General features: G+C 41.2%; 1 protein-coding gene across 6 annotated transcripts in view; it reads left to right on the top strand.

Annotated features, from left to right (window-relative positions):
• Positions 1 to 14,403, top strand: part of EFCAB11 (EF-hand calcium binding domain 11) — a 52,167-nt gene that overhangs the window by 18,751 nt on the left and 19,013 nt on the right. Inside the window, exon 6 of one of the 6 annotated variants that reach the window (XR_013540790.1) lies at positions 10,341 to 13,161. The exons of the other annotated variants lie outside the window; for them this stretch is intronic. The gene's annotated coding sequence lies outside the window, so the exon portion shown is untranslated. The remainder of the gene's footprint in view (positions 1 to 10,340; positions 13,162 to 14,403) is intronic. 6 annotated transcript variants of the gene reach the window in all.

Here is a 14,403-nt window from a genome sequence, read left to right as displayed (position 1 = left end):
ATGATCTGTCCATCTTGGGTGTTGCTGCACGGCATAGCCCATAGCTTCTCTGAATTACTCAAGCCCCTTCGCCACGACGAGGTAGCAATCTGTGAAGGGGTATGCAAATAGCTTATTACTATTCATGACTTGGGCAGATGCCACACTAGCATTGTTAAGTCCATTAATTGTGCTACCAGAATAGATGTGTGGGCAGAGTTAGCATCTGGGTCTGTGGCAGTGTTTAGTCCCCTTGTCCAGGTCATTGTATTGGGGTCCAATTTTTGTTAGTATTCTGCTTGAGGCAGGAGGGTTGACTGTAGTCAAGTATGGGTCTCCCACCAAGGGCTTTGGGGAGTGAAATGTTCTTGTCAAGGATGGGCTGGATTGTTTTAACATGAGTATGAGTGGCCTCAGTTGTGGACTGTAAGTGACAACTAGCAGTGTTCTCTCAGTCTGTCTTCTGGGTCTGTCTTGTAGTAAGTTACTTTTGGTTATGCATCTTGCTTTGTTGATTTGTTCCCTAATCACATGGGATGGGTATTGTAGCATGAAGAATGCATTTTGTAGATCCTTGAGTTTAGAGTCTCTATCCTTGGGTTGGAGCAGATGCGATTGTATCTTAAGGTTTGGCTGTACATGATGGATTTTGACGTGTACGTGTCCACAAAAGCTTACACTAAAGTATAATAATTAGTCTTTAACGTACCACATATTTTTGCCTTGTTTTGTTTTGTCTCTTTGGATTTTGTCTGATGTTCTTGCACAGACTAACATGGCTACCTCCTCCGAAACTATACAAATCCTTGTATCTCTAAGCCTCTTGCACTGTGCCTCCTGCCTATTGCTGTTAGCATAGATCTCTGGGTCAGGATACATAAGATAACAATAACTAAAAACAGGTAATATGTCCTACCATGTTCTCTATTTTATGTTTGCTTATATTGGGATACATGGGGCCACACGATAGAGACATGCTAATGCCTGTGTATTTTTTTCTGCTCCTTACCAAATGACCTCATTGATTATTTTCTATCGTTATTTAGTAATGCAAAAATAACCTGGCTTTGTGCATGTATCTTCAGTCAAGATGTTCTCTATGAAATTTTGATTTAAACATGTGCTGCTGAGCAGAGTGAATATGAAACATTCATCTTCCCATGGCTAGTTGCCATGGGAACATAGTACACAGTGCAGTGTCATTCTGGTGATGGCTGCAGTAGTTTTTCCTTGCTGTTTTCCTAACCAACTATGCTGCAGCCTAGATATTTAAATATGCATGTGCCTTGCAGGTACGTCTGATATAATCTTTGTAAAGTCATCTGCAATAACTAATATACACCTTTCTGGTAGATCATAATTCATGTATGTGTGTTAAAATGTTGGTAGACCTTACCATTTTGGTTCTGAAGAGTGAAATTCAAAATGTATCTTATTATCCCATCCTGGACAGGTATCCAGGATACATGAAAAGAGGAAATTGCTTACATTACTTTACATTAGATAAGAAAGCTTCTGTTTGCTTCAATTTCATTGCAGCCTTCAATATCATTCTTTTGAATAAATTATCCATGTGGTAGCTCACTGGGTTTGAACACCTGGTTACAGAGGCAGTAGTTCAAATCACCTCTATGCCTCATAAAAGAGGGGCCTCCTGATACCACATGGAGAGTGTGTGGTTGACAGTCTTATATGCCCTGCCACCTGTGTGGCCTTGGACAAGCTGCATAATTTGAGAGTGCTAGTAAAGCAAGGGAGTAGTAAATCACTTTACAGCTAGAAAACCCAAGGAGGATATCCGTAATTCAGAGTTGATGCCAACTAATTATTGTTAATTGTCAAACTATTTGTTAAGAAAAATTATTGTACCAAGAAAGATGCCATGGTTAATGACAATGAGAGCCACTAAGAGGTTAAATAGAAGTTTTTTCTGGGTAAGATAATCTATCTGGTGACCAACATAATCTCTGTCCAATAAGCAGACCTGACACCAATTGCAATGAATTCCTTTTGATCTTGCAAATTAAATACTTCTCTCCAACCCAATGAACCAAATGTCCAGTGTACATGTGTAGTGTATATATGTGAAAAGAAGACTATCAAGGACCCTGAATACCTTTGGACTATTTCTAAACCCTCACAAGCATATTGCTGGTTCTATTGGATCTCCAGAATGGTTAGTTACAAAGCTGGAGAGGGTGCCCAATTATATTTGCAGTTACTTGCGCCCAATTATATTTGCAGTTACTTGCAGTTACTTGTCATGCTGAAGCACGCCTTTGGAATTGTGACAGAAGGTGTCTATCTCCAGACTAGATCAAATGGAAAACTCTTTACAGTAATCTCTCTAGATTGAGAGCAAAGATCAAAGTCCAGCTGAAATGCATGCGGGACTTCCTCTTTGCCAATGATGCAGCTGTTGTTGCCCACTCTGCTGAAGACCTTCAACACCTCATGAATCATTTTAGCAAGGCCTGCCAAGACTTTGGACTAACAATCAGCCTGAAGAAAACACAAGTCATGGGCCAGGGCGTGGACTCACCTCCCTTTACAGTGGGGTCTCGACTTAAGTAATTAATCCGTATTGGAAGGCAGTCTGCAAGTCGAAAAGTTCGTAGGTCGAATGTGCATTTCCCATAGAAATGCATTGAAAACCATTTAATCCGTATCTGCTCTTTCCCATCCATAGAAACTAATGGGAAGCTGCTATTCTGCCTTCTACCACTAGATGGGGATATATTTTTATTTTTTCTTAGCTCAAGAAGAGTTCAGGAACGGAGGGGGGGAGGCAAGGAACGGAGGGGGGGAGGCAGGGAACAGTGTTAAAAGCACTTTTGAAATTTTTAGCACAGTCTTTGCAACCCAGCACATTTAAGCACAGACCCACAGGAAAAAAATACCCCCCAAAACTAAAACACTGCAAGCCCCTGGGGCTGCAAAAAAACAAAACAAACACAAACATAACCCCACCAGCCCAATCCCACCCTGCAAAGACCAAAAAAAAAAAAAAGTTTTAAAGAAGCAAAAAGCAGAACCTTACCTGCACCCCCACTGCCAGAAGGCCTCCTGGATTCTTAACCCCCGCTGCCGGGCCAAGGCTCTGGCCACCGAGCCTGGCCACCCCCGCTGCCTTTCTCCTCCTCCGCTGCCGAAACCGCCATCGGGTGCAGCGCTGCAGGAGACGCCGCGCGGTGGAGGAGAGAGGCCGGATCGGCTCCTGCCTTTCTCCTCCTCCGCTGCCGAAACCGCCATCGGGCACAGCGCTGCAGGAGACGCCGCGCGGTGGAGGAGAGAAGCCGGATCGGCTCCTGCCTTTCTCCTCCTCCGCTGCCAAAACCGCCATCGGGCGCAGCACTGCAGGAGACGCTGCGTGGTGAAGGAGAGAGGCCGGATCGGCTCCTGCCTTTCTTCCCCGCCACCCGGCTTCTCCCAAAGGGTTGCCCCAATGGTGGTTTCAGCAGCGGAGAAGCTGGGCGGGGTGGGGGAGAAAGGCGGGAGCCGATCAGGGCTTTTCCCCCCACCGGGCAGCTTTGCAGCTTCTCCGCTGCTCCTCCTGCGGTGGCCACGCACACCCCAGCATGCCTAAAGTCATCAGCACAGGCGAGGGCTGGCCGGCATCAGTTACCGCCGCGCCGAAGAGGCCCTGGGCAGCTTCCCCTTAGCGATGACGGAAGCCAGGGAGAACTCTCTTTAATAGGTTTCCCCGGCTGGGGAGCAAGACCCTCTCCCCGCCACTGCTGCGCTGCCCTTCGCTTGCTCTGGTTGGGCTTTCCCATCGCTTCCCTTTTCCAAACCGTTGGTGCGAAAGAGTGAAAGAAGCAGCCTCTTCGCCACCAACGGTTTGAATTTCCCGCCCTTTCCCCCTGCCTTTTCAGTCCGTACGTCGAAGCTCTGGCCACAAATCAATCCGAAATTTTGCGGCTGGAGCTGTACGTACGTCGAAAAGTACGCAAGTCGGACCATTCGTAGGTCGAGACCCCACTGTATTACCATCTCCACACAAGAATTGGAGGTTGTTCATGACTTTGTGTACCTTGGCTCAATGATCTCTGACACGCTCTCCCTAGATGTCAAGCTGGATAAACACATTGACAAAGCAGCTACCACGTTCTCTAGACTCACAAAGAGAATATGGCTTAATAAGAAGCTGACGGCATATACAAAGATCCAGCTCTATAGAGCCTGTGTCCTGAGCACACTCCAGTACTGCAGTGACTCCTGGATCCTTTATGCACAGCAGGAGAGGAAACTGAATACGTTCCATATGTGTTGTCTCTGACACATTTTTGGTATCACCTGGCAAGACAAAGTTCCAAATAGAGTAATCCTAGAACGAGTTGGAATTTTTAGCATGTATACATACGGAAACAGCAACGTCTATGTTGGGTTGGGCATGTTGTGAGAATGGCTGATGGTCGGATTCCAAGAGATCTCCTGTATGGAGAATTGGTGCAGGGAAATTGCCCCCGAGGGAGACCACAGCTGCGATACAGGAATATCTCCAAGCGGGATCTGAAGGCCTTAGGAATGGACCTCAACAGATGGGAAACCTTGACATCTGAGCGTTCGGCCTGGAGGCAGGCGGTGCATCATGGCCTCTCCCAATTTGAAGAGACCCTTGTCCAGCAGGCCGAGGCAAAGAGGCAGTCTCGGAAGCAGCAAAATAAGGGAGCTGGACAGGGGACAGATTGTATTTGTCTTCAGTGTGGAAGGGATTGTCGCTCTCGAATTGGCCTTCTCAGCCACACTAGACGCTGTTCCAAGTGCTCCATACAGAGCATATTACCATAGTCTCTTGAGACTGAAGGATACCTAATCACTTGTGGGACAAATGGATCCAAGGAAGGCAAGAAGGAAAATGAGTGGGTGACAGGACAAAGAGAGTGGTGCTCTTAGCAGAATGTTGTCTGTGTTTAACAAATTATGAATCATTATACTTTCAAAATTTCAGAAAAGGAAGTGGAAAGGGAAAGTGTAGGTAATCAAAAATAAGGAAGGAACTTGAAAAAATAGTAAACAGAAATGTGAATAAAGAACCCTGAAGTAGAGTAGTACATATTGGAAATTGAAAGTGTTCTGAGATAAATGAATCTATGTCTTAATGTTATGCATGTTGCTTAGCAACCACCAGTAAAATGTGGACTAACGAGTAAAAAGTACTTCACAGAAAAGAGACGTGTGCATTATGTGTATGTTGTAGTTCTCTAATCAAGAATTGGTAGGGGTTAAAAGCAGAAATGTAGAATTAAGAAGATGTTAAAAATAAGCAAGAAACAATATCAAGAAAAAAAATTGAAAACATTCTTGTTGATCTTTGTTTTATATCCAAATGAGTGGTAGAGAGTGTCTCATTGGTTTCAGTGTTGCTTATTGTTTATTTTTATTTTCTCATTTGCTTCATAGCATGCCTTTCATTCTCCAGCAGTATCCTCACAACAACCCTTAATCAATAATTGGAGCAAGGTCACTTAGTGAACATCATGGCCTACAGGAAATCTGAGTTGGCTCACCCTGATCATGCTACAGCATTTTACCTGCAGTACCATTTTGTTGCTCTTAATTAAATTTCATTATACCAAAATATGCAACCAGAAAGATATAAGGAAAGTGAAAGGAAGAACAATATAGCCAATAGCAGATCCTTACTAAGAAGGATATACGAAATTGCAGTAAGTAGGTAGTTGCAAGTTTTTTTCTAGCTTTCCCATTTCATGCTTTCAGATACGCTCTGATATTTCAAGTATCTTGATAGCATGTGATTGGGTTCGTTAGAAATCTGTAGCAGTTCCTCCTTTTTGACAGGAAATAGCCACTGAACCTCTTTTGAAAGATCAACAGGTTTATTTGCTTTAACACTTGGTGAGCCCACAACTTCTATAGGATCAAAACAACTAAGATCAGGTTATTGTCCATAATATGATGATGAAAATTCCGACTATAAATTAGGAAAGTTTATTGAGGGGCTGGTCCAAACTGCTCCTGGTCTGTAGGCTTCCTCAATGGAGCCCTCCGCACTGTGCATATCGTACTGCAACAAGGATGTATGGCCTAGTCTCCCTCTTGCAGGGGTTGATTGAAGGTGGGATCTGATTACTTTCCTCCAATGACCTTGTCCTTGGGGAAAGACCACAACTGTCCATTCTTGCGTCTCCATTACTGATCCTTTCTCCTTCTTTAACTCCGGGTCTTGCAGTAATCCTTTAAGTTAGGAAAGTCCTTCAATAACCTGCACGTTTTCCCGTATCTCAGCTCATCGTCTTAAGTTTCTCTCTCCCTTCCCTCCTCCCTCATTCTCTCCTCTGTATACTGAAAACTCTCCTCCCCCTTTGATATTTTATATTCTTTTCCCACACGGGCAGAATTAACTCCTCCTCCTTTTTCCCTTTTCCTTCCTCTACCAAACAGAGTTCGACCTTTTCCTCTTCCCCATTTGATTCTTTTCCTTCCCTTTCTATTACTTCTGTCCTTATCTCTCCCTCTTTCTCTGATGTCTCTATTCGAGGGGACGGCTAACTCTGTTCTTTTTCTCTTTTTCCTATCTCTCCTTCACATAGCACTTTCCTATAGTCAAATGCATCAGATGCAACATGTGTAATAATATTTTATAGTCTTGCGCTATTTCTTGATTTGTGATCTTACAGTTTTGTATAAATATGTGCAGTATTTCTTTCGTGTTGATAGCACATAGCTAATGCAGTACTAGCATGTATAACCATGGCTTTATGGCAGCATTAGTGAAATGTATATAAAACCTTGAGTGTATATCCTTTTTTCAAAGCATACATGAGAGAAAAAGACCAATTTCCAACAGATTTTAGATATGTTTAAAAACTAGTTTCTTTTGAGTCAGTATTTTTATAGCTATTGCAGTTATGCATACATGATATTTATTTTATTCAGATGAAGATTTCTTTAAATACTGGTGGTAAACTTTCGAAGTCTCCAAGGACTTTATATTTACTATATATGCTCTCATTTCTCTCCCCTTTCTGTGTAATTGGTTGGCTACTTCCATGTTCCATATAGGGCAGATCTGAGCTTTGGACAGGCATCTGGCGTGTGTGTGTGTGTGTGTGTGTGTGTGTGTGTGTGTGTGTGTGTATGTATGTATGTATGTATGTATGTGTTGGTGTAAATTAGCAGAGTTTTGTCCCAGTCCAGGCAGTCTAGTTGAATCACACAGACAAAGACACCTTCTTCCAACACCAAGTATATTTGCAATATATTCAGAAGTTTTAGCAGCACAAACCGGCAGCATGACATTCATCAGAAGAGATCCCGCATCTTCTCCACATGTCCACACAGTTATGCACATGCACATTTACATGTAGCCAATCGGTAAGGACATTGCATCACCCCAGACACTACTTCATTTAATACACATATTGCATGACTCAGCATTTTGAACACCTGTCAAATATGGCTGCTGATTATCATAGGCCTTGTTCTGCCTCAGTGTGGAAATTATTCTTGACACCCCTCCTAATTTACACCTGAGCAGAACTTACTCCCAACTCTTTAGTTAGTTCTCTGTGTCTTTGCACACTCAGCGGTTTAGTTAGAATATCTGCTACATTCTTTTCTGTTTCATAATACTGCAGTTGAATTAGTTTTTCTTTTACTGCCTCTCTAACATTGTGATATTTAATATCAATGTGTTTGCTTCTGCTTCTCATTTTTTCTGTGATTGCCATCTGTATACATGTAGTGTTGTCCTCAAACACTGTTATGGCTTGATCTGCTTTAATTTTCAGATCTGTAAGCACTTGCTTATACCACACCAGCTCTGAACACACTTCTGAAAGAACAGCAAACTGCCTCAGCAGTGGATGTGGCAATGGTACCTTACTTCCTTGATTCCCATCCCACCAATGTCTCAGCAAACTTTATTGTGAAACCTGATACTGATTTCCTGACTGCCATATTGTTGGCCCAATCACTATCTACATCAACATTTTATTTTAAATTACTGGAGGGTTGTATTACCAAACGTGTGTCAAGAGTACCTATTATTCCCCATTGACCTGCATTTTTCTTTTATAGACTCATTTGCTCCCAGGTGCTTTGTGTCTTTGTGGCAATGTGGTTTCTGTAAACACTCCATGGTCATCCATGGATTGTAATTCTTTTTTCAAGGCTTGTTGCCATTTCATTTTCTCTGCTTCAGGCAGAAGCAACACCTCTTGATAATTCTTGAGTTCTGGAACACGTGACAAAATCTTATTTCCCGCACACCAAACCTTGATGGAGGTACTCCTTTGTTAGATCTTTCTGACCTTCTGAGAACTCCTGGTTCTTCTTTGATGACAGGCTGACTCTCTGCCTCACTACATTCCCCATCATCCACCTCTGAGTTACTGGGACTTGAGCTTCTTTCAGCCACTTGCCTTGGAACCACCTCTGTTCCGTGAGGTTTTTCACTATTGTTTATAGGTGTGAACACTTCCGAGTTTGCATGAACCTTGTCCCAATTTTCATGTTCACAGAAATTGGCTGATCTGGAAATAACCATATTTTTATTTCCATCTAAGAATCTATATGCCTTAGACCCTTTTTCATACCCCAGAAACCTCATTTTCTTGGCTTTTGGTCTCCCTTTTCTCCTTGTTTCCTTTGGAATGGGCACCCAGGCATTGCACATCCCAATCCAAACACTCTCATATGTTCCAGGGAAGGTTCTTTGCCATATAACATGTAATATGAGGTCTGTTCTGTGACAGAAGACCAAATTCGATTAATTATATAATTAGCCATTTTAATTGCTTTTGCAAGTATAAACTACTTATGTTAGCATCCGCTAACTGGGCATCTTTCATGGTTTGCAGGACTCCATTCCTGCGTTCTGCCACACCATTCGGAAATGGAGAATAGGGACTTGTTTTTCTATGATGTATCCCTATCTTTGTCAGCCACGTCTGGTATCTTCCAGACATGAACTCAGACTCTCTGTCTGTCTGCAACTGGGTCACCAGTGTTTTGATTATGCCTCTCTTTTTTTGCTGTGGGTGGTAGTTGGTGTTTTTGTGTAGGTACTGGTCTGTGTGGGTGGGTTTTCTGTAGACCTTGTGTCCCAGTCGGAGGTCAGTTTTGTGTAGGACCATGACATCTAAGAACGGGAGGTGGCCCCCTATTTCTTTTTCTATGGTGAATTGTATATTTGGGTGGATGCTGTTGAGATGGTTCAGAAATTCTTCCAATTTTTCTTCACTGTGGCTCCAAATTGCGAAGGTGTCATCCACATATTGGAACCAGACTGTGGATGCGAGGGGTGCCAAAGCCAGGGAATTTTCAAAACACTCCATGTAGAAGTTTGCTATAATTAGGCTGAGGGGGCTCCCCATGGCCACTCCATCTGTCTGTTCATAGAATTCATTATCCCACTGGAAATAGCTGGTCGTTAGGCAGTGTTGGAAGAGGGCTTTGATGTTGTCTGGAAAGATCTGGAAAGATCTGCTTTATAGGTACCTTAGTGAACAGGGATACTACGTCAAAGCTGATAAGTCTATCCCCATACTTCAAAAACCACAAACAGCTGGAAAAGTGCATATAGGATCCATAGTGCACTCCATTTACATCTTTCCATGTCTCTTAAATCTCTCCATCATAAACATTTCAATGTCTTCCCTAGGATTAGCTATTGTAAGGCAATTTTCTAATGCCATTTCAGATCTGCATATCCACAGTCATGTGAAAGCTACAATAATTTGAAGATTCTATTTTTCTTTTTTCTTTTTAAGGCTGGATATATTTCACTTTCCACAGCAATTTGAAAGATCACAGAAGAAGAAATACATCATGTTGTCTATTACCCGTAGAGAATAATTTATAACTACACTTGTGGACTTTTTCAGAAAATTGTCATTCTGCCAGGTCTAAATGTCTGTGATGAGGAAGGAAGGAGGCCACTGTTAACTAGTACCCTTTGCCCCTGATAAAAGTATCCCTGTGGGCAAAGTTTTAGTACTTAAACAACTAGCTTATTTCAGCCTCTGCACATGCATCTGTTTCTCTGGGGCTACTGGTGGTATCAGGGATACCCAGTATGGTAAACTGGGCATTGGTGGACTAGGACTCAGAAGACCTGAGTTTGAATCCCGGCTCAGCCATGGGAACTCACTGGGAATATGGACTGGTAAAACCACTTCTTAAATAATCTCACTTACTTTGAAAGCTTTCTAAGGGTTGCTATAAGTTGGTTCCGACTTGAAGGCACACAGCAACAACTGTGGTCTAATCAGACTTCATAACTCTTATGGAACCACTGGCTGAGATCCAGAGGATTCCAGGAAGAGTCTCCCTGCTGTCTCCCATATTTGCTGCTTATAGGATGCATTTTGACTGCTGTGTTTTCATTGTTCCAGATCTGAGATCTCCAAAAGAGATGTTCCATGAAACATTTGTTTGTTTTTACCCTGCCTTTCTCCTTAAGAGGACCCAAGGCAGCTTACATCATTAAAAGACAATATTAAAGCTAACAACAGTGAGTATATAAATACATACTAAAAAGGATCCAACAAAATACTATACTAAAACACATAAGCAACATGAAAGCACATTCAAAGCAGTAAGGTAACCACAATCCATTCAACAACCCCACTCAGGCAGGTAGCGAGTCACTCAGGGAAAGCTTGCCTGAAGAGAAAGGTCTTCATCTGCTTGTAGAAGGACAGAAAAGATGGGACTAGCCTCCTGTGAGAGGGATTTTTACTTTTCAAAAAGCCCATCAAAAATCTAGTGGACATTTGGAAGCTATTAAGGTAAACAGATGTACAGGATACTATTATTAGGTGCAAGTATCTGGGTCTTTCAGAAAATGTTGATCGTAACCACAATTTGATGGTCTGTGATTATGTCTTATTTCTGATAATAGGATAAATAAAAGAACAAAAAACATTCTATGGTAAGCTTTCAGAAAATCCATTCATGCAAGGAGCTGACTGGTAGAGTGAACTCACTCTTCTAGGATATGATTTATATATTTTAAATATTTCTGTGCTACTTCTCAGGTGAAAAATTTTCCCAGGACATACAAAGAATCAAACATATATCACTGTGAAATCCTATTCTAATAAAATAAATCATACTACATTTCTCACAAGTCAGCAATGCATTCCTTTATAACCATTTTAAGAGAGCTATTAAAAATAGTAACATAAATCACTAAGAAATTTAGCATCTCAACTGAAATACTGAAAATTTTATTATGACTAAGTGATAAAATGCACAAGAGTGTGAAAGAGCTCCACTGTGGATCCTGTTTATTGTTTTCAAGCTATTGCATTCTTTTTTTTTCCTTTTCCCTGAATGAGCAATTGAGAGCTTTTGTTACTTTCAGGTCCTGTTAATTTACCTGAGAATTTTTCAACATTTTCTTTGAAATACCCAGACACTTGTACCTAATAACAGTATACATTTGTTTGTCTTAATAGCTTCCCAATATGTACTAGCATTTTTAAAAGCACAAACTTTAAAAATATTTAAGGTTAGCCATTATCCCATTGACCTGAATACTTAGTTTAAGCAATTCCCTGTTATTGAATATTTGTCAGGTTTCTATTATAAACATATGTTTTAAAAGCAGTTTGTGGTTTAGGTGTGAAACTTACTCATGTGGAAACTACTTCTAATGCAGATATGATGGTGGTTTTCCTTGAATTGGCATCTCTTCCAAACGTCTTTTAAAAATGCCGAGGGATTCAAATACCACTTTGGAGATTGGGATCATCTGGATCCATGAAGATCTGTGCCTCAGATCTGTTTTTGCACCACTTGTAAAGTCATGTGTGATGAATTGCAGTTAATGGATGAGAAGCGGGGGCACACCTCAGTTGTACAGTTCAGCATGTGACCACGCATATGGCCAAGATGTGCCCTGGCACCTGTTAGTCACAGATAGTTACGTAAACTTATACAATCACGAATGGTATTCTGGCCAGTTATTCAAAGAAGTCATAAGTTTTTATTTCCTCAATGTTCACATGTCCTGTTGTGCCATAATTCAGGCCTATGTGGCTTCACTTATTTCTATCACGTAGCTATTAATATTGCCACCAACACTTCCTTTCAATCGGTGCTACATGAGTATGATACCGTGTACAATCCCCACTGTGTACAATATATTCTCTTATTAACAGGGTAATAAAATAACTTCCTTAGCTATTTTTCTAGGAAATTGAGAAGCTAATGTCCTTTAAAAAGCTTTAAAAGGAAGTGAGATAGAAATAATTTTATATCTGAGTGGGACAGAAGACTAGAACAATAACAGAAAGGCCTTTAATGCTTTATTTAAAGTACAATCATCTTGAGCTCAAAACGTATTTGTGATATTAACACAAAGAAGTAATATGGGAACCATATGATAAATAATGTTGCAGACACGTACACTATTTGGATTGTGAAGGAGCATTGCATTAATATCCAGGTCTACTTATTTTTTCACAAATATATTTTTATGTAAAGAAATAATTATCCATGCATTATTTTGAGATGTGGGGACCTAAGAAAATATGCATATAGACTTTGCAAATATCATCAAATATTTATTTTCTACTAGTTCACCACTTAGGATCATTATTAGTTTATTATTAGTAATAACATTATCCTTATAAGGAATCAGAGGCTCATGACCAGTTGGTCCATTGGGGAAGATGGAGCACTGTTGCATCTCATGCTCAGATCACGCTAGGCAGTCCTTTTCTCAGGCACAGATTCTGTTTTGAAGCCATCTGAAAGGAGCAACCTTAAACAGACAATATAATTGCTCTTAATTCCACTTAAATGTAATTGCTCCTCTGTGCTTGCAGGTGGCTCTGGGTCCCTGAAATGCTATGCATTTGAATGTGAAATATTTAATTGTCAGCAGTTTGGGATGGCATCTCATACCCTTCACTGTTAAAAAAGAGAAAAGTTTGCCATCCCTCAGTGTCAGCAGTAACTATCATCCTCTGCCTCCAGTTCAACAATAATGAAAGTCAGTGAGTGGACAATAGTCTTATTGTCTTATAACACACACTCTCTCTCTCTGTCTCTCTCTATCTCAATTGAAGACATGTGCATAGAAAGGAATTGCCATTTTCTGTGTGTCTCTTCTGCTTTTGTGCTCTGAGTGTGACATCTAACTAGAGCAGGGAGAGAAAAAGGCACAAGGAAAACCAATGTGTGTTTCTCGGATGCTGTACTCTGGTATGTGCATGAATTATAATTTCTCACTCAACTGCAAATTTGTGGCATGGTTTGAGATGTGCTGGAAGCTGAATGTTGAGGGAAGTCTAGCAGCAGAGGCGCAGTTGTGAGAAGGAAACGTGTTCCAGATGAGTGCCCTCATAATACATGAGAAAGGGGTAAAAGGGGTAAGAAAGGGGTAAAGCCGCCCAGAGACCTTTGGGTAGAGTGGGCGGCATATAAATTAAATAAATAAATAAATAAATAAATAAATAAATAAATAAATAAATAAATAAATAAATAAATAAAAAAAAACAGCAGGGTCACTTATTAAGCTGATCAATAGGTGCTTTGCTTTTGCTGATACAAAAAACCATCTTGTTCAGGAGCTGGTGATTCCTGTCCCAGGCATCTGGTAAATATGGATTCTATTGTGTTTTGGACATAAATTAATCTGGATTCTCACTACAAGGTTAAGAGAATAAAATTAAGGCTATCTTATTTTGGGTATACCGTAAGAAGATAAGATTTAATTGAAAAGTGAATAATTCTAGGAAAGTTGGAGAAAGTTAGAAAAACTGAAGGTATAATGTGAGATGGTTTGACTCAATAAAGGAAACATCCCTTGGGTTTGCAAGACCTGGGCAGACTATTAATGATAGGACCATTAATTCTTAGGTTTGCGGCAGGTAAGAAGCAACTTGATAGCACATAAAGCAAAAAGCATGCTGCTTATATACCACCCCATAGCGCTTCAAGCACTCTCTGGGCAGTTTACAAGTTAATTATGCAGGCTACACATTGCTCCCCCGCCGCATGCTGGGTACTCATTTTACCGACCTCGGAAGGATAGAAGGCTGAGTCAACCTTGAGCCAGCTACCTGGGACTGAGCCCTGGGTCGTGAGCACAGTTTTGGCTGCAGTACAGCAGTTTAACCACTGCGCCACGAGGCTCTTGTACAAGAGCTGTTTGACAATGAAACAGATTACAGTGGTGCCTTGACTTATGAACTTAATTGGTTCTGGAACTCCGGTCGTAACTCGAAATGGTTGTAAGTCAAAGCACCATTTCCCATAGGAATGCATTGAAATGCAATTAATCTGTTCCGGCCGCAGAAAAAAAATCACTAAAAAACAACAAGAACAATTGCAAGACCCATCAGAAACACGATTAATCCATTCCAGCCGAAAGGGGGGGGGGGGAAGCAAACAAATGGTGCAAGACTCTTCAGAAATGCAAAAAAAGCAAAGCAAAAAGCAAAC

This window comes from Pogona vitticeps, chromosome 1 (assembly GCF_051106095.1).
Source record: "Pogona vitticeps strain Pit_001003342236 chromosome 1, PviZW2.1, whole genome shotgun sequence".
NCBI classification, from domain to species: Eukaryota; Metazoa; Chordata; class Lepidosauria; order Squamata; family Agamidae; genus Pogona; species Pogona vitticeps.
This window is presented reverse-complemented; position numbering and strand designations above follow the sequence as displayed.